This window comes from Myodes glareolus, chromosome 4 (genome assembly GCF_982192425.1).
Source record: "Myodes glareolus chromosome 4, mMyoGla1.1, whole genome shotgun sequence".
In the NCBI taxonomy this organism is placed as follows: domain Eukaryota; kingdom Metazoa; phylum Chordata; class Mammalia; order Rodentia; family Cricetidae; genus Myodes; species Myodes glareolus.
In genome coordinates, this window is record NC_142029.1 from 9,526,045 (window position 1) to 9,547,097 (window position 21,053).

General features: G+C 47.3%; 1 protein-coding gene across 3 annotated transcripts in view; it reads right to left on the bottom strand.

Annotated features, from left to right (window-relative positions):
- The window catches only part of Osbpl10 (oxysterol binding protein like 10), a 257,610-nt gene that overhangs the window by 230,584 nt on the left and 5,973 nt on the right, over positions 1 to 21,053 (bottom strand). Inside the window, exon 1 of one of the 3 annotated variants that reach the window (XM_085689000.2) lies at positions 9,303 to 9,405. The exons of the other annotated variants lie outside the window; for them this stretch is intronic. The gene's annotated coding sequence lies outside the window, so the exon portion shown is untranslated. Of the gene's footprint in view, positions 1 to 9,302; positions 9,406 to 21,053 lie in introns of those variants that run through there. 3 annotated transcript variants of the gene reach the window in all.

The following is a 21,053-nucleotide window of genomic DNA, read 5'->3' on the forward strand; positions in this document are numbered from 1 at the left end:
TCCAAAGAAACACCAAAGAGGCCTATTGCCATCACCCACCATCTTGCTCAAGTGGGAGAAGTCCACCTCCCTTGAACCAACTATGAGGTCTAGAAAACAATAAAGCAGCACAACCTCCAGTGGCAACCAGAGGTGAACGGCTCTCCTGGCTGATGCCATTCTTAGCCAAAACCGAGAAAAGACTGAAGCAGACATCTTTGTTGCTGCAGTTTATGACTTACTCTGGAGGAAGTTTCATAAGAGCACACTTGGAGCAGCACAGTGTGAGGAAAGAAACTAGCCAGGCTGGGGCAAGCTGTTTTGAAATTCCTGTTAGGAAAGCAACCCTATATAGTCACATTGTGGGGCTTGAGGCTGGAGTGTGGTCATTCGCTGGTGTGTGGTCTCTAGCTGATGTGTGGGCACTTGCTGGTGTCTGGTCTCTAGCTAGCTGGTGTCTGGTCTCTGGCTGGTGTGTGGTCACTAGCTGGTGTGTGGTCTCTAGCTGGCATGTGGTTACTCACTGGTGTGTGGTCACTCACGTCTTGGCTTACTGTGTGTGATTAGCTGAAGACAAAGGTAAAGACTATCACATGCAAGAGTTTAGCCTTGTGATTGTTTGTGAGGAGGGCACTGAAACTCTACCTGGCGACCCAGATATCTCCAAGACAGCACACCCAAGCAGTTAGTTCTCTAGACGCTGGCCATAGACAGACTAGCCACGGGCTGTGACTACCCAGCCTAGCCTGATTTCTATCAGCCATTGGTCCTCTGGGCATTTCTATTTTAGAGAGCCTCTCCCACTGAAAGAGTAGAATTCCTCACAAATCGGTGCATAGAACTACCTTCCACGACAAGCCTGGCTTGTATACACTCACTAGATCCTGTCTCCTGACAACCGACGTGTGGGCGCACGGCGCTTTGTGCCAGGGTGTTTGTCTATGTATGTGCACAGAAGACAGAGGACACATCCTTGGTGGTGTTCCTCAGATGCCATCCCCCTAGATGCTTTTGAGGCAAGGTCTCCCGTTCGCCTGGAGCTCACCAAGTAGGCCAGGCTGGGTGAGCTCCAGGAAGTCACCGGCCTCCGCCCCTCCGGTGCTGAGATTACAAACACACACCACCACATTTGGGATGTTTTCTACACTGGATTCTGGGGTGAAACTTAGATCCCCAGGGCTGAAAAGATGGTTCACCAACTGAGAGCACAAACTGCTCCAGCAGAAGCCCTAAATTCCCAGCATTCACACACTGAGCAGCTCACAACTGCCTGGAACCCTAATTCCAAGAGATCAAATGCCCTCTCTGGATTTCTCAGGCACCTGCATTCACACATGCGCAGACATACACATATACACATAATGAAAAATAAATGAAACTTTAAAACTAGAGTTAAAAAAAACAAAACCCTTCATGCTTGCAAGGCAAGCACTTTACCCCCTAAGCCATCGCCTCACTGTGCTTTGTACATGGGGTGTATGTGTGTAGCATGAGTGTGTTCATATGCATACATACGTACATGTGGGTACACATGAATGTGGGTGCATGTGGAGGTCACAAGTGTTTTCCTCAATTGCTCTCCACACTGTCTTTTTTTGACACAGGTATCTCCCTGAGAGAGCTCACTGATTAACTAGACTGACTGGCTAAGGAGCTCCAGCGATCTGCCTGTCTCAGCTTCCCTCCCTCTAATGCTAGAGTGACAGACACGTGCCACCAGGCCTAGCTTTGTTATGTGGGTGGGGGATCTGAACCCAGGTCCTCAGCCTTGTGTAGCAAGCACCTTGCACAATGAGCCATCACCACAGCCTCTGTGCCTCAAGTTTTTCCAGAACCCAGCCATGCACTTCTGCTCACACATTGCTCAAGGCTGCCTTCGGGCTACAACGGCCGAGAGGAGAGGTTTTACTGATTCTCAATCTGTGAGTCGCTGCCCCTTCGGGGGTCAAACAGGACCATCAGAAAACACGGATGTTTACATTACGATTCATAACAGTAGCAAAATCACAGCTATGAAGTAGCAACGACAATAATTTCATGGTTGTGGCCACCACAACATGAGGAACTGTATTACAGGGTCGCAGCGTTAGGCAGGTTTTAGACCGTGATGGTTTTCTTACTCCCGTGAATCAAAGCAAAAGCACCACATAAAATTCTATCAACCAGACATGGGAAGTGTCCCCCAAAGGGTCAAACACCATCTCTAAAGAACAGGGGTCCCCAAAAGCCTTTATAACCACAGTCTAATTCTTCAAAAACGAGCACGTGTACAATGGAGTTGGACACCACACCTGAAGCAGGGCCGGATGCCACCAAGGACTGACCTCAGGCTGGACAGAGGGCTCAGAGGTTAAAAGTGTTCGCTGCTCTTGCAGCTGCCCCGGTTCTGTTTCCAGCACCCAAGCCAAGTGGCTCCAGGGGATCTGACGCACTCTCTGGCCTCCATGGCACCAGCACAGGAGTTGCAGGAGAGAAGATGGGAGCTCAAGTTCATCCTCGCCAACGTACTGAGTTCGAGACCAGTCTGGGATAGACACCCTGTCTTTCTTTGCTTTTGTTTTTTGAAACTGGGTTTCTCTGTGTAACAGCCAAGGCTGTCCTGGAACTCGCTTTGTAGATCAAGCTGGCCTAGAACTCACAGAGATCCACCTGCCTCTGTCTCCCAAGTGCTGGGATTAAAGGTGTGTTCCGCCACTGCCTGGCTCAAGACCCTGTCTTTAAAAATCATAATAATAAAAGCTACTGAGAGCTCCTATGCAGTTCTCATGGCTGTGTAACTCAGGAAACCAGCATGAGACTGGGTCCCAAAGTCATCTTTTAAAACCTTCCAGAACACTGAGTTCCAGCCAAGCTCTTTGCACATTTTGAAGCCTTCTCCATCACTCAATACAGCTAATAAATAAACCAGAACATCAGGTGGGTCCTGGGGCACCAGCCAGGAAAATATAAAGCCAGGAAGCATTGCCCACTATTTAACAAACCCACAGGGGAAAAACGGCCATTTCTGAATCGCCTCCTGGAGCTTCTCCAACACCACCTGAGAGGCCAGATCTGATTTCCTGCTCAAACTCCACCATGAACCCCTGGACAGAAACTAAACTTCACCTCTTGGGGGACATTTCTTCACCTGTAAAACGCAGAGCTGGTCAAGTTTGTCTCCACGTCCCGGTGTCACAGCCTGCGAAAGAACTGCTAGCTTCCCTTCTCCTTCGTGGAGACTTGGGTTTATTTTGGAAAGCAGATCCAGAAAAAGGATATAGGAAAGATGCCAGGATTATTCTTGGAGCGTGACATGTGGCCCCTCCACGACTTGACATGAAGCTCTCTCAGACGCAGATTCCAAGTTCCGATTGGACATTTAAGTACAACTGTCCCTCTGAGATCCTGTGTGTTCACTGGGAACCTGTCCTTCTCAAACCCAGATGCACAGAGGACCACTCTCCGCTCTCCCCCAAAGGCTGACAGAATCACATACTGAAAAATTCTGAGAAGGAAGAAGATCAAGACTCAGGGATCCTGCAGACAGGGACACCCAGAGAGCCCCTCCAGAACATGGTCAGTGCCCCAGTTGCGTCTCCTGTGGCTGCGATAAAATAACCCGATAAAATCAGCTTACGAGAGAACAGTGTAAGTGGCTCACAATTTCAGGTCACAGGTCATTGAGGCAGCACAGTCACAGCAGCAGGAACCTAGGAGAACTGATCACTTTCTAGCCACAGTCAGCAGCAGGGAGCAATGAGTTTAATGCATGCACGTCTGCACTCAGCTTGTTTTCTCCACTCATACAGTTCAGGATCCCCTGCCTAGGGAATGGTGCCACCCACAATGGGCTGGGTCTTCAGGACAGTCCCCCATAGACACACCACCCACCAACTCGATCAAGACAAATCTTCACTAAAACATTCTTCCCAGCTTTCTCTCTCTCTCTCTCTCTCTCTCTCTCTCTCTCTCTCTCTCTCTCTCTCTCTCCCTGTATCTCATCCTTGCAGCCCTGATGCCAGGGCAACAGTTCAGAACGAGGCTGGCACCGGCTTGTCATTCAGAGCTTCAGCTGCCCCTGCCAGTTTCAATGTTCAGTAATCCAGGGTAAAACTGAACAAATCAGAACCCAGCATTCAGTTCTCATGCACAATAAAAGGAGTATTTGCATCAATCAGGATTATATCCAGGCTCTAGAAATGAGATATAACAGGGGAATCCATTTAAATACTTCATCATTATGCCAAAGTCCTCACTCAGAGCCTTAGACCTAAACAAGAAAGCAAGAATGAATGGAAGCCTGTAAGGTGAGAAGCTAATTTTCACAAACAGGGCCCTCCCTAAAATGTCTATTTCAGGGCTGGTGGGATGGCTCTGTGAGCAAAGGGGCTTGTCACCAAGCCCAAGAACCCGAGTTCAATCCCCAGGACCCACAGAGTAGAAGGAAAGGAGAGAACCAATTGTTCCAAGTTGTCCTCTGACCTCTGCACATGCCACACACACACATTAAGTAAACAAAATGTAAAACACCCATTTCTCAGTAAGAGTAAAGATTTGACACCCACATCCTCACCAGCTCAGAAACCAAAGACTACCTCCGAGCCTCCTGTCCCTAGACACTCTCACTGAAAACCCATCACCAACGTCTCCAAGGGCATCAGCAACAAGCCCCACCCCAGAGACGTCTGCCAACGGCAAACAAAGTATGGCCACTTGTATAATGTGTCTGATATGCATGTGTGCAGATGTGTGTGACACATCATGTGTCACAGCATGACTACAGAGGTCAGAGAACAGCCTTGGATGCTGGTCCTCACTTTCTGCCTTGTTTGAGACAGGTGTCTCTTGTCGGTTCACTGGCAGGCTGGCTGCCTGCAGACCTGCCTCTCATCATCTCGCCTTGGAGCACCGGGATGACCACTGCGGGTAACGATGCCCGACTTTATGGGGATCTGAACACTTCCTCCTGCTCGCTCAGCAAGCTCTTTACCCACTGAGCCCTCTCGCCCCACCCCACCAGGACCTGTCCTAAAGCGCCCCCAGGCAGAAGGAAATATTTGCCGAGCCAGAACTGCTTCCAGTAATTTGACGCTTTGAGAGCCGGATGTGCCTCCATTCAACCTGACTTCTCCATGACTTCACTCAAGTCCTGTTTATTGTCTGCTCCACAGCCTCTGAAGGTATCCGGTTAAAAATGCTTTCTGGTAACAAAATTCGGTAGAATCGCCTTCCACTGCCTCCGAGACGGAAGCTGTCCTGAGCCCCAGCGCCTCTCTCAGCGTTCATCCATTTAAATCTAGATTCTGGGCTGGGGTGGAGCACACACATGTGGTTCCAGTAGTCAGGAGGTTGAGGCAGGAGGATGGCTGAAAGTGTGGCGCTGACCTGAGCTACATAATGAGCTCAAGGTTGGCCTGTGACACAAAGCACAAAACCTAGTCTCAAAGAGAGAGGAGTAGGCGATACAGGAGGCATCACTACAGGCCTCAGAAGGACCAAGAAGACAATAAAAGATGACAAGAAACCACGCTACACACCAGGATTCAACAACGTGTGAGACAGGGGCCAGTTCAACACAAGCATGACATCAGGCTAGGGACGCAGTTCAGTGTCCCTAAGGTAAGGCCATCACCATCTAAATCTTCTGGACCCATGCAAACACGCCCATATGTACTGTAAACCCAGTGCTGGGAGCAAGCGAGAAGAGCAGATGGGAATCACTGGTCAGGCAGTCTAGCTGAAACAAAGGTCCAGATTCAGTGAGAGACCCTGCCTCAAAGGAATAAGGCAGAGAGAAGCAGCGTTCTCTCTGGCCTGTGCATGCATGAGCACAAATGTGTAACACACACACATGCACGCTTATACACACGCGCGTGCGCGCACACACACACACACACATACACACCAAAAGAGAAAAAAGCACTTTCAGTGCTTAGCACTCAGTACTCAGTACTCAGCTTTATACTAGCATAAGGTTCTCAAGAAGCGGGAAAGACAGATCAGCAGTTAAGAGTGCTTGCTACTCTTGCAGAGGACCTGAGTTCGATTCCCAGCACCCACATCCAATGCCTCATAGTTGCCTACAACTCCAGCAAAACCAACGCTCTCTTCTGACCTCCAAGGGACATACTGCACATATACACATACAGACACATAAATAAAAATAAACATTCCAGTAAATAAGTAAAGCTCACAAAACTAAAAGGTAAGAAAACAAACATTGGGCTGGCCAGGTAGCCAAGCAGGTAATGACAAAAGCCCCCAAGTTTCACAGTCAGAGTTTGAGTCCTGGAACTCATGAAAGAAGAGAATTGGCTCCCAAAAACTGTACTCTGACCTCTGTTTTCAGACACATAAAAATAATAAAGTATAGGGGCTGGAGAGATGGCTCAGTGGTTAAGAGCACAGGCTGCTCTTCCAGAGGTCCTGAGTTCAATTCCCAGCAACCACATGGTGGCTCACAACCATCTGAAATGAGATCTGGCACCCTCTTCTGGTGTGCAGGCATACATGGAGGCAGAATGTTCTATGCATAATAAAAATAAATAAATAAATCTTTAAAAAAATAAAAAAAATAATAAAGTATAATAAAATATTAAAAAGAAAAGGCCAGGGATGTAGCTCAGTGGTGGAATGCTGACTGAGCATGCATGACATCCTGGGTTTGATCCCAAGCACCACATGAACTGTTCACGTGATGCTCACCTGTCATCCCAGCACTTGGGAGGGTAAGACAAGAGGATCAGGAGTTCAAGGCCATCCTGAATGACATCCAACATCCTTAGCTATTTACAAATAAAAATAGCTAAAATTTAAAAATAAACAGTAGCAACAGCAAGCGCTAAGGACAATGGGGAATGATTAGAAGGCTCACAAGAGTGTTTGAAAATATGGGAGTCGTCTCGGAAGAGACTAAGTTACCTTTTAAATAATATATTTATTTTTATTTTATGTGCATTGGTGTTTTGCCTGCATGTATGTCTGTGTGAGCATGTCAGGTCCCCTGGAACTGGAGTTGCAGACAGTTGTAAGCTATCATGTGGGTGATGGGAATTGAACCTGGATCCTTTGGAAGAGCAGTCGGTGCTCTTAACCACTCAGCCATCTCTCCAACCCCTGAGACTAATTTATTTTAAATCAGAGGTTAAGATTTTACTATGCACATCCTTCAGATCAAGCTATGGCCCCTGAGAATAAGTAACAACTTCCATGAGATGACAGCACAAACAAATGTGGATGACAAAGCATGGGGCTAGAAGGGCTGGTGGTGCAGCCCAGTCAATGATGTGCTTGTCCAGCAAGCTTTGAGCCATGAGTTCAAATCCCAGCATCAGGGAAGTGGAGGCAGGAGGATCAGAAGTTCAAGGTCATCCTTGGCTACGTGGCAAATTGGAAATAAGCCTGAACTACATGAGACTCTGTCCAAAAAGGAAAAAAGAAAAAGAGAGAAAACAGGAAAAAATAAAAGTACTCTGAGGTTTTTCTTTTCCCCCAACTCCATGGGAATGCAGACAGCCCATAGTGATTTTTTTCCTCTCTCTGTCTTTCTTTTTTAAGGGAAATCTCACTATGTAACCCTGGCTGTCTTAGAACTCACCATGTATGCCAGTCTGACCTTTGACCTCACAGCATCCTACCTGCCTCTATCTCCCAAATACTAAGATTAAAGGCATCTATCACTTCACTCAGCCTTTAGTTTCTTTCTTTTTTGAGATTTATTTATTTTTATTTTATGTGTATGGGTGTTTTGTCTGTGTATATGTATGTGTACTGTGTGTGTGCAGTGCTCTTGGAGGCCAGAAGAGGGCATCAGAACTCCCCCCAACTTGAGTTACAGGTAGTTAGCTGTCATGCATGTACTAGGAACTGAGTCCTGGTCCTATGGAAGAGTAGCAAATGCTCTTAACCACTGAGCCCTCTCTCTGGCCTCTATGTTCTTAGTTTAACACTCACTTGTCCCAGGCACTAATCTTCAAACCTTACAAACATGACTTACTTAACTGGTAGGTGGTTACATTAGCCCCATCTCACAAATGAGGCAACTTGGTGATGTAAAGTTCACTGAAGGCCCTGTATCCTTCCATCTCGGCCTGAAAAGGCAGGATGCTGTACTTCCTTCACCCAAATGAGCTTGTATGGAAAGGCCAGGCCAACCAGTCACAGAAGGGCAAGGAGAATCCCATCACTGGACAAACCTGGATGTCTTCTCCTTGAGTTTTCCTTAATCTGTTCTTTGCATTCTCTTACTACAAGTCTTCGAGGCCAGGATGAAAACTAAGGCCAAGTGTCTCAGAGTCAAGGCTATGACCTTGCTGCATCAGGGCTGTAAAAAGAGACACCTGTTCCTTTTGGTGCAGCAACCTGTGATCAGTCAAGAGGAGGAATCTGAGTGCTGAGCTCTGCCTGGTTAATATGCAAACCACTGCCCAGGTCTGTGAGGCAGGGACAGCCGACCGAAGCACACAGAAGAACCCCAATTCTTAATAGAAAGAGCAAGCTGGGGAGACAGCTCGGTCAGGAGAGTGTTTGTCCCTCAAGCATGGGAGTCAAGTTTGATACCCAGAATCCTCATGTTCTAGTTGCATTTCTGTGACTGTGCTAAAATACCCTGGCAAGAAGTCACTCGGGGAAGAAAAAGCCACTAAGGGAAGAAAGGGCTGATTTTAGCTTCTGATTCAGGTAGCATTCCATCGCTGTGTAGAATCACAGGTTGGGACTGCTGGGCACATTTAATCCACAAGCAAGAGCAGGGAGAGAATGAATGCACGCGTGCTCACTTGCTGGTGCTCGGCTCATTTTCTCCGTCTTACACAGTTCAGGACCCCAAGCCAAGGGAACGGTGCTGCCCACAGTGGGCGGGTTCCTCCCACATCAGCTAATTTAACTAAAACAATCCCCCACAAACTTACTCAGCCCACAGGTCAACCCACCGTCGACAGTCCCTCGTTAAGAATCTCCTCCCAGGTGACTCTAGGTTTTGTCAAGATGACAAAGCTTGTCGTCACACCCATAAAAAAGCCAGATATGGTGATACACACTTGTCATTGCAGTGCTGGGGAGATGGAAACAGGAGGATCCTGGGGTTCACTAGCCAGCTGACCCACTCTAAATGGTGAGCTCCAGGCCAGTCATGGGACCCTGTCTTCAAACATAAGGTAAGGGACACTTGAAGGATGCTATTCAAAGTTAACTTTTATCCTCCACATGTACATATACGCACAAAGAGCGAATTCCTTGTAAGTGGTAAAACACGTCTGTGAACCTTGACCTCCAAGAAGCCATCAAACCGAGGTCTAACTTGGAGCACCTGCCAGCTTAAAGTAGACACAAGTTCTTAAACTGACCTCAAGGCCCCAGGCCTTCATCCTACGATCCCATCAGAGCAGGGAGGGTCCACAGAAGGGTCCACCTTAGAAAGTGGCCCGTCCTCACCGGAACATTCTAAAGCCACATTCCATTGGCCCTCTTTATTCCACAAGCCATTCTAAGACAAACCTCTAAATTCTAGACTTCTAGAAGAAATTCCCAAATCTGTGCAAGGTGTATTTGAGAAGGTAAGAGGGCTCCATGTGTAAAGGCACCTGCCACCAAGTCTGACGACATGAGTTCAATCCCGGGGACCCACACAATGGAAGGAGAGACCCAACTCTCACAGGGTCACCACGTGTGTGCCCCTACACTCTCACACACATGATACACACAAAGTGGGAGGAGGAAGGGGGAGAGAGAATGAAGTTTGGCGTGTTTACAGGGGGCAACCCTTTCTCATCGTCCTGTCAGAACTGAGGAAGAGCAAGCAACACACTGACCATTTTATCCCATTTGCTGGGGAAAACCGCTTGCTGGTTATATAATACCAAACAACTAACAGGGGAGGGATAAACACACAAATCTCCCCAGGGCTTAATGGCCCTTTCCTAAGCTGCAAATGAGCTTGCTTCACCTAGTTTAATGCACAGTTGCTTGCAGACAATAACAAACTCGCCTGTCCTTGTACTCTGTATCTGGATGATGACCACACTGGGCACCTTCCAAGCCAAGCAGAATAGGTTGCAGGATGGCTGCTTCCTTGGCCACTGAGGAAGATTCCAGGTGCCCAACCCTGATTACGTGAAGACAGTAGTGGGACATATCACAAAAATAATGCACAGGTTGTGTGTGTGTGTGTGTGTGTGTGTGTGTGTGTGTGTGTTTGCTTATCAGTTTGTATCGGTGGTTTGTATAATACATGGCCCAAGGTAATTCTTCCTCCAATGTGACCCACAGATGACTTTTTGGCAAGCACCACCATGCCCAGCCTGCCCTTTGTTTTTTAATAGATCAAATGTAATAGAATCGATGTAATTTCAAGTTTACATGGATGCTACCAGATTACAAAGACCTACGTGCTTATCTGTTTGGAAGGATGAGATAATCTCAGGTAGCCCAGGCTAGCCTCGAACTTGCTACATAACCAAGGATGACTTTGAACTCTTAACCCTTCTGCCTCTACCTCCCAAGTGCTTTGCACAAGCATGCCACTGCCTAACTTATGAGATACTGAGAATGAAACATAGGGCTTGGCGCACCGAATACAAACACACCACACACTACCTACTAAGCTACGTTACCCTCTATTTTTGACGTCTTTCTTTTTGTTTAATTGGGGGTTGCTTGAATTCATAGCTTCACACATGCCAGGTAAGTGTCCTATCTCCATAAGGCACAGCCACCAAAGAAATATTTACTACTAACAAGCCATGACACTTTACTAGTTGATTTATGATTTTATATACATATGTGTGGATTTGTGAGTGTGTGTGTGTGTGTGGTGTATGCCTGTGTATTCATCCATGTGTGCATGTGTAGAGGCCAGAAATTGATGCCAGATGTCTAGTATTATTATTATTCACTTTATTTTTGAGACAGGGTCTCTCAGTGCCCCTGGAACTGGCAGAGTCAGGAAGACCATCTAGACAGCAAGTCCCAGGATGCAGATTTTCCTGTCATTGTGGCACAGGGAGTTATAGACACCCACCACCATGGCCGACTTTGTTTTGTTTTAGTTTGTTTTTAATTTTATGTGTGTATGAATGTTTTGCCTTCATGTATGACTGTGTACCATGTATGTGCCTGGTGCCCTCAGAGGTCAGAAGAGGACACCAGACCCCTAGAACTGGGGTTATGGACAGTTGTGAGCTGCCATGTAGGTACTGAGAATTGAAACCAGGTCCTTTAAGTGTTCTTAAGTGCTAAGACATCTTCTCCGACCCCCATGCCCAGTTTTCTGAAGTGAATGCTGGGGATCAAACTCAGGTCACTTTACCCACTGAGACATCTTTCCCAGCCTCCCCCGCCCCCTTTTATTCCTTAACTCCTTTGGAATCTGCTGTGGACATAATACCCTTTGCCCTTTGATACTTCAATGGACATGTACCAAAACCAAGTAATCAGCACCAACACAAGGCTATCCAAGTCACGAATCTTACATAAATGTCATTGGTCAACTTAGTGTCAGTTCTATGGAAATCAAGCGTCAGGCCTGAAGTTATTTTTGTTGTTACATGGAAGAATTTAAAGTCTGAAACCAAGAAAGAGCCACACTTGAAAATCCAGCACCTAGGAGATGCAGGCAAGAGCCTCAAGAGTTCAAGGGCATCGTGAGACACTTGTCAAAAAATAAAACAAAAACACTACAGATATCAATCATGCTACAGACAAGAAATGAAGAGGCAGGAAGCTCTCTGGCGACAGAAATTCAGACAACTCTGTAACATGAAGAGATGCTATCTCGCTTGACCCAACTTAGCTCGGAACTGTTTTTAACCTAGAAAAGAAGTGGACAGAAGTTCAAGGTCATCTTCAGCTACACAGAGAATTTGAAACCAGCCTGGGCTACATGATACCCTGTCTCCAAAAGAATAGAAAAAGACAAAAACCGACGTCAGACTTAAACCAGATCTCACCGACCCCTCCACTTCTCTTGCCCTGTCTAAAGTGTTTCCGGAACCTCGCCTTTCTGCCCCGCCCACAAAAAAGGTCTGCCCTGTTCTTGAACAAGAGAGAAAAATGAATTTAACAGATTCCTAGACCTTAGCACAATTGACACCATGTTGGAGGCACAATGTGACATTAAAACCCAGCATGTAGCCCCAACACCTGCCAAACACGGGAACAAAGGCCTAGTGCATCAAAGCCAGTTCATAGCTCCAGGATCCAGGAAAGTCTCCAAATGGACTAGCCTTGCTTTGGGGCTCCTATAGTTTCACTTCTCACTAACTGCTCTTGCTAACCAAAGTGTATTAATCGGGATGTGGCTTTTGGACATAAAGACAAAAACCAGTGAGACTCAGGCCTGCAGGATTTAGGTAAGTTCCCCGTGCATCTGCCAGCCAGCAATACAGACTTTTTATTCAGCTTTAAGAGAGTCATGAACAGGGCATGATGCCGCCTGCCTTTAATCCCAGCACTCAGGAGGTAGAGGCAACTGGATCTCTGTGAGTTCGAGGCCAGCCTGGTCTACAGAGCAAGTTCCAGGACAACCAGGGCTACCCAGAGAAACCCTATCTCAAAAATAAAACACACAAAAAGGGTGTGGAGTGTTTTCTCTGGTAGCGTTACCTAGAAACAAAAATCCCTAAAGTTTTGGGTTTTAACAGCATGCTCTGGGTTCAGCTCACTCCAAGGGCAGCCCTGCAGAGTGACCCTTACCAGAACTGTCTAAGTCACATGTCACCCCTGAGTTAACTGTTACCACAGTGCCCTTCGGACCCAAGGAATCAGCTGCCAACTCCTGAGGAGGATGAAGGCCTGCATTAGTCAGGGTGATGAAGTTGCCACAAAGAGACAGCTGGACAAGGGCTAGGAAACCAAAGCTAGCGATAATCGTCACTTGGCAGAGTCTAGAATCACGTGGGATGTGAACTGAGCAGCAAGCTACAGCGGGGATTATCTAGACTATGTTAATTGATGTGGGAAGGGACAATTGAACTCTGCACACCTGGGGCAAGGGATCCTGAGTATACCCGGAGGGAGCACCCTGGCTGTTTCCTCTGACAGTGAGCGCCCTGTGACCAGCGCTGCCAGCTATGTAACTAACCAACTCCTCCCCACATGCTGGAGACTGAACTCAGAGCCCCTTCAAGGTGTCAGAGCACCACATCAATGGAATAAAGAGCTACCACGGCCCGACAGTGTCCTCTCCACAATGGCCTTTGTGCTTTTTGGCCCCGTCGGTTTTTGTTTAGACAAGTCTCCTGGTAGCCAAAGCTGGTCTTGAACCCCTGACGCTCCTAACTCTACCTACCAAGTGTTGGGATTACAGATGCAGACTACCAGGCCTGGTGTATGCAGAGTTGAGAACAGAACCCAGGTTCCCATGCTTGCTAGGCAAACACTCAACTAAGTCAAATCCTAGCTGGTTTCTGAATTGTTTTGTTTTGTTTTGGGCAGGATCTCACTATGCATCATTGACTGGCCTGAAACTCACCATGAAGATCTGGGTGACCTCAAACTCAAAAATGTGAAGATATACCAGCTTCTGCCTCCCTCCCCAGTGCTGGGATTAAAGGGGTGTACCACCACACCCAGCTGGATGATTTTGAATTTCTGATCCCCCTGCCTCAACCTTGAGAGTGCTAGGATTACGAGTGTGTACCCATCACAGACAGTTTGTTCAGTGCAAGAGATCAAAGCCAGGGTGTGAAGCATGCTAGGCCAACCAGGCACCATCCCAGCCCCAATGGCCCATTTTCAAGGACAATATGTACACACAGGAATCCCCAACAGGAAGTTCATTCTACAAATACATGACCTTATTTCAGCCAAAATCTATACCAAGTTTAATAAATCCAAGACCTTGGGGCAAGTCAAAATCCAGCAAAGGGCTTGGTCAAGTGTTTGCCTAGCATACACAAAGCCCTAGGTTCAATTCCCTATACAATAAAGCGAGACAAGAAAAACAAAAAATCTCTATCTAAGCCAAGTATGGTAGCACACTTCTGTAATCCCTGCAAGAAATAGAGGTAGGAATATTGCCAAAAATTCAAAATATAGAATAACTTGGGTTATCTACATTGAGTTTCAGGCAAGGCTGGTGTCCCAGTTTGCTTCCTATTTCTATGATAAACCCCTGAATAAAAGCAACTTGGGAAGAAAAGAGTTTATTTGGCTTACAGGTTGCAGTCCATCATCAGGAATGCCAGGGCAGGAATGCAGGGAAGGAATCTGACCGGAGGAACTCAAGACAGGAACCTAGAGGCAGGAAATGAAGCAGAGGCCATGGAAGAGTGCTGCTTCCTGGCTTGTTCCCCCATGGCTTGCTCACCCTGCTTTCTTAAACAGCCCTGATCACCTGTCCAGTGGTGGCTCCGCCCACTGTGTGCTGGGGCCTCCCATATCAATCAGCAGTCAAGAAAATGTCCTACTAAAATAATCACAAGTCAATCTAAAGGATGCAGTTCCTCAGTGGAGAGTCCCTCTCCCTGGAATGTCAAAGTTTGTGTCAGAGTGACAAAACTGTGACCTGGTCTACAGAGTGAGACTTTGTCTTGGAACAAAACAAAATAAATAAGCAAACAAAAAGAAAGGCTGGAGAGAGTTTAAGTTAAGAACACTGACTGCTCTTGCAGGACCTGGGTTCCATTCCCAGAACCTATGTGGTGGCTCACAACCATCCTTCCAGATCACACACCTTCTTCTGATCTCTGTAGGCACCAGACAGGCACATGGTGCACATACATACATACATATGTACATACATACAAGCAAAACACTCATACACATAAAAAGTAAAAATACTTTTTAAAAAATTCATCTATCAGTTCTTGCAGGCCAAACAGCCCCCTTCAACCTAAAAAAACAAAAAAAAACAAAAAAAAAAAAAAAAAAAACCAAAGGAACCAGGCAGGCACAGAAGGGCAAAGAGGACCAGCTCAGCATGAGCAAAACCTGGCAATGTCACCTAAGGAGAAAGCTGCAAACATAGGGCACCTACACTGTAGCGTTTCCAACCACCCACTCACAGAAAGGACCCTAAAATCAAAATACCATAGTAAAACTCACAGCTTGCTGCTTCCTGAAGGTCACACCTGGAAAGAGATATAGACAAAGGCAGGAGGTAGAAGAGAAAAGAACAGGGGTCTTCCTGAAAGGAATGAGTTGCAATTGGTCTTGCCTAAGGCAAAGTCTTGGGTCATATCTAAAAAAAAATGAGGGGCTGGAGAGATGGCTCAGTGGTTAAGAGCACTGCCTGCTCTTCCAAAGGTCCCAAGTTCAATTCCCAGCAACCACATGGTGGCTCACAACCATCTGTAATGAGATCTGGTGCCCTCTTCTGGCCAGCAGGCATACATGCAGACAGACTACTGAGAATACTGAATACATAATAAATAAATAAATCTTTTTTAAAAAAAAATGAGGTGATGGACCTCCAAGAGTTTATCTAAGAGCAGAGGAAAGAAGGAAAGAAAACACATTCCAGGGAGCCAGGGAACTGGCTCAGAGGTTAAGAGCACTGGCTTCTCTTCCAGAGGACGTGGATATACTTCACAGAACCCACACAGCAGCCCACAACTGTCTGTAACTCCAGTTCCTGGGTATCAGATGCCCTCTTCTGGCCTCCTCAGGCACTGCACACACACACACACACACACACACACGCGCGCACGCACGCACACTCGCAAACATTCATATGCCTAAAATAAAAATTAACAAATGTTTGAAAACGAAAGAAAAGAAGGCACACTTTGGAATCAGACAGTTCCAGACTTCACATCACTGACTGGACAACATGTACCACTTTCTTGGGTTCTTTATCTGTAACACAGGATTCTATCTACATCTTTGGGGTGGGAGAGTTGGAGCTGACTATGAATAGGGGCTTACAAAAGACTCTCACTCCCTCCTCCTCATGGGAAATTCTAAAGTTAATCTGTGAAGAGGCTCTCACACACAAAGTCCTTGGAGGCCAAGTCTCTTCTGGCCTTCATCCAGGTTACCTCGGGGTTCAACATGGCTGGTAGGAGTCCTGCCATTGTATCTGCTTGCTAGTTCTACCCCTCATGGCTTCATTCTAACAGGGAAGGGAAAAGTAGGAGGGTACAGAAAAGGATCTGTACATGTATCTGTACAAGGATCATGTATCTGTACAAGGATCATGTATATGTACAAGGATCTGTACATGTATGATACATGGGTATCAGCAGGGTGTTTAGCATGTAAACACCCTGTTGATACCCAAAATACAAGGGTCAGAGCCAAAAGGGAGGGAGGCTCAGAGGATAAAAAGGCATTTGCCACCAAGCCTCAAGACCCGAGTTTGATTCCCAGGATCTACAGGGTAGAAGGAGAGAACCAACATCCATGAGTTATCTGACCTCCTCAGGAACATAATGGTGTGTGTGTGCCCACATGCATACACACAAAGTAAATAAAGACATATGTAATAATGTTTAAATGTGTTCTGTGGCTATAGAAAAGGGAGACGGATAGATTTGCATGCACCTCCATTTCTTTGAAGAACAAAATTGAACAGTGTATTTACAAATTGTTCCAAGGCCCGTGTTTACCTTGTGCCAATACAGGCATTTTGCACCTATGGTCTGGAGACTTAAGAGTGCCCCAGGAAACAACAGCCTTTCACGCCTGTCTATGTCTCCTCTGTGGACTCGGTCCACACATACCCTGTATTCCAGGCCTACTGAAGTCTGTCTCCATTGGTTCCTCCAAGCCAATGTCCTCATCAAGCTCCCTTCCAGCGGCACCTTCCTCCAGGCCCTGTCTTCAGCAAGGGCTCCTCTGACTCTCCAGGGTCCTAATCTGTCTTCTGCCCCTCCAGCCCCTAGGCCAGGCGGCTGCCCTCCCCCAGCTGCGCCTGGAGCATGCGCCAGGAGCACGCAGCCGCAGTTCCCATCCCTGACTCCCTTACTCCTGGCTTTTCCATGGCGCCTGCTGAGATTTGAACACGAAGCACCCGTCTCAGCTACCTCTCCCATTGCTGTGATGTAATGCCCTGGCAAAAGCGACTGAAAGGAGAAGTGGGGGTCAGCTCACAGTTCCAGGTTATATCCACACAGCAGGGGAGTCAGAACCACGGGAGGGAAGGTGCTCACATAGCACCCAAAGGAGAGAGGCCCAGGGCACTAAATGCTGACACATGGTTCACTCTCCGCTTTGGTCGTAGCCCACGAAATGGTGCTGCCCACAGTCAGGGTGGTCTTCCCACCTCAGTTAACCCCAGGAAGAAAAGCCATCGCTGCCACGCCCACCCACTCACCTAACCTAGACAATTCCCTGCTGAGAGCCCTCGTAAGTGAGTCCAAAGCCTGCCAAACTGCCAATGTCAGCCATCACAGCCCCCAGACTTGTGTGTTTGCACACTTCTCCCCAGCAGGTGACACTGTTTGGGAAGGTTGTGGAACCTTTAGGAGGAAGCACCTCACTGGAGGAAGTATGTCACTGGGAGGTGGGACTTGAGGTTCGATAGCCCAGCTCACTTTCTGTTCACTCTCGGCTTCCTGACCACAGGTGCAGTGTGACCAGTATCCTCTCAATTCTGCCACCATGCCCAGCATGGCGGGTGGACTGCATCCTTTGAACCACAAGCCCAAAGAAACCCTTCCGTGCTGAAGTCGCTTTAGTCAGGTCAGAGCAGCAGGAAAGATAACTAATCCAGATCCCAATGTCCCCATAACACATACTGTCCCCGTGGTACAGATCCACCTGTACTCAGGGGAGGCTAAGGCAGGAGGATCACAGCAAAACTGAGGCCATCCTGATCTACATAGTGAATTCCAGGCCTGAGCTACAGGATGAGATATCATCTCAAAACACAGGGGCGGGGGGGGGACAATTACTTTTACTAATAACTACCAGGAATCCCAGCACTTGGGAGGTGAAGGGGGAAAAAAATTCAAGGTCACACTCAGCTACTTAGCAAGTTTGAGGCTTGCTAAGTATCCTGGGCAGAAAGAGAGAAAGGGGAGGAAGAGAGAGAGAGAGAGAGAGAGAGAGAACAGCAAGGTGGCTGAGCAGACGAAGGACTTGAAAGCCTGGTTCTCTGAGGGCAAGCCCTTGAACCTGCATAAAATTGGAAGAAGAAAACCCAGCCCATAAAGCTACCCTCTGACATCTGCACATGCACAAGCACAAGCATACCCACACATAGTAATAAGAAAAATTTTCAAGAAATAAAGAAGAGAGACAAAATCACGGGAAAGCTAAAGGTCCCATGAGCAACTCAGAGCCACCACATTCAGCTGCAGCCATAACTTGCATAAGGGATAAGGGGTCCAAGGGTCACATGAGAGCCACGATGGTCAAGCCACACTCTGGAGGCTATGTGCAACCCACTGCCTGTTTGTTAAATAAAGTTTTATTAGAACACAGTCCCACCACTTGCTTACAATGATAGAGGTTGCACAGTTGCTATGGAGGCCAGGCTGCCTATATTCTTTCTTCTCAGTATCCTTACAGACAAATGCCTTCTCTTACTGAGGACTGGCAGCTCCCTCCAGCAAGGTCTGGCACTTGGCACACACACAAAAGGTGCTCAATAAATATTCGGGGTGTAAACATCCTGTCAAATCAGACTACCTGCAAACAGGAGGCACTCTGAAGGATATGTCACCAGCTTACACTGCATCTTTAAGGTTTGCTTGATTCTGCCCAGATTGCCTCCAGCGGAGTTTGAACACCTTGACAGACTGATGACAACAGAGACAAGTTGGAAGTCATCTATGGCCCATCATCTACTCTGCCTCCCCAAGCACAGGCCAGCAGGGTTCCCAGTCCTACCCACATTTTCCAAAAGATTCCCTACAGCCTTGAAGCTCAGAACACCCATAATGAAAAGTCAAGACTAACATAGGTTGTTGTGGTAGTTTGAATGTAACTGGCCACCATAAGTTCATAGGGAGGGGCATTATTAGAAGGTGTGACTTTGTCGGAGTGGGCGTGGCTTGTTGGAGGAAACATGTCACTGTGGGGGCAGGCTTTGAGGTCTCCTATGCTCAAGTTTTGCTCAGTGTGACACTCAGACCACTTCCTGTTGCCAACAGATCAAGATTAGGTCTCTCAGCTCCTTCTCCAGCACCATGTCTGCTTGCACTCTGCCATTCCCCCACCACGATGATAATGGACTAACCCTCTGAAACCGTGAGCCACCGCAATTAAGTGTTTTCCTGTATAAGAGTTGCCATGGTCACAGTGTGTCTTCACAGCAGGAAAACCCTAAGACAGTTGCCTTTCAACTTTGTGTGTATATAGTGGATGCATGTGTGCGAGTGTGTATAGGTGTTCTTGCCTGTGCAAGAGCCAGAAGTCAAGATCCAGTGTGTTCTTCCATCATTTTCCATATTTCAATACATTATTATTGTTATCATTACTATTGGGGATGCCCATGTGTGCAGGTCAGAGGACAGCTTTCACGAGTCAGTTCCCTCCTCCTGCCTTTCTGCAGATTTTACAATATCACCACCCTCATGCAACAAGGGCCTTCAAAGTAAACCATCTCCTCGCTGGTCCCTCTACTTCTATGTTTTAAGACAGGGTTTCAGTTCACCTGAAGGTCTTACCATCCCAGCTGGATTGGATCCTCTTACCTTTCCCTTCCCCAGTGCTGGAGTGGGTGGCAGGTACACACCACCATGCTGGGCTTTACATGGTGGGTGGGGATTAGAACTCAGGTCATTTGCACATGTGTTCTACTCAGTGAGCCATCTCTCCAGCCCCTCCTTTCTCCCTTCCTTTCCCTTTACATTTTGAGAGTGGGTCTCATGTAGTCTAGACTGGTCTCAAACTAACTGAAGACAACCTTAAATTCTGACCCTCCTGCCTCCACCTCCAAAGGATTGGGATTACAGACAAACACCACCAGATACCACCATGACCCCACATGCGCAGTGCTGAGGGTAAACTCGGAGCATCCAAGGCAAATGCTCTGCCAAATGAGTTATATCCCAAGCCCACACCCTTTTATATTTTCATCAATATATTTATAGAAAAGGACCAAACCACACAACATAAATAGTCTCCTTAAAACTGCAAGGCCAAAAGAGAAAGTTACTCATGGCCCAAAGGACTTATCTGACCTTCAAATAATGGAGTTACAACAGAAAGCCACATATAATGTTTCCTAATTTTATCACTGTTATTGATATCACGGTAGAAGACACAAATAAAGCACTTTCTTTTGGAGCTGTGATCATATTCAACCCAGTCTGGGTTGTCAAGAATCAAATTCTGGACTGTTTTCTCTTCGATTCTGTCTTGGCTCAGCCCCAAATCGCATCAGCAGGAGCCAGAAAGGACTGCAGACATCCTCGGAGTTTTCAGCACACTCTCTTCCACCCTTCACTCAGGGCACAGAGGCCTAAGTCACTGTCCCTTCCCGGGAGTCTGCAGACAGCTGTCCATAAACAGACTGAGGGGAACTAGCAGCAGGGCCACAGACGGCCACCCACAGTGCACCTCACATCACCAAAGTCCCCTTTGTCCTCACAACTGGGGCTGAGGAGAGGGCTCAGCATAGAAAGGGTTTAACACGCAACCATGGGGATCTGAGTCTGGATCTCCAGAATCCACACAAAAGCCTGCGGACGCCCACACATCTAAAGTCCCAGCACTCTTATGAGATGATGGGAGGCAAGACAGAATTCCTGGAAATTTGCCAGCCGGCTAGCCTGGGGTATACAGGAGCAGACAAGAGATCTGATCTCAAACTAATGGAAAGCATGGGTCCACGTGGGGGTGGGGAGCTGTCCTCTGACCTACACACACGGCACAGCACACACGCACAGACACAAGGCACACAAACACAGTTTTCTTTTGTTTTTTAAAGCCAGTTTAGAAGCTGGAGCCCTGCGAGAGGCTGAATAGTGTTTCTACCCCCAAGATGCCCACATCCTAACCCTGGCATCTCTCTGTGTGCCTTCTATAGTAGGGATGCTGGCACGTGGCAGGTGTCACTAAGGATCTTGAGATGGGAAGATTGTCCTGAATTATCTGGGTGGGTGCTCAGTGTGGTCACACGAGTTCTGGGGAGACCGTAGCAGGTCTGGCGCACCAGAAAAGAAAGCGACAGAAAGATTGCCAAACACTGGCAAACCAAGGAAAGC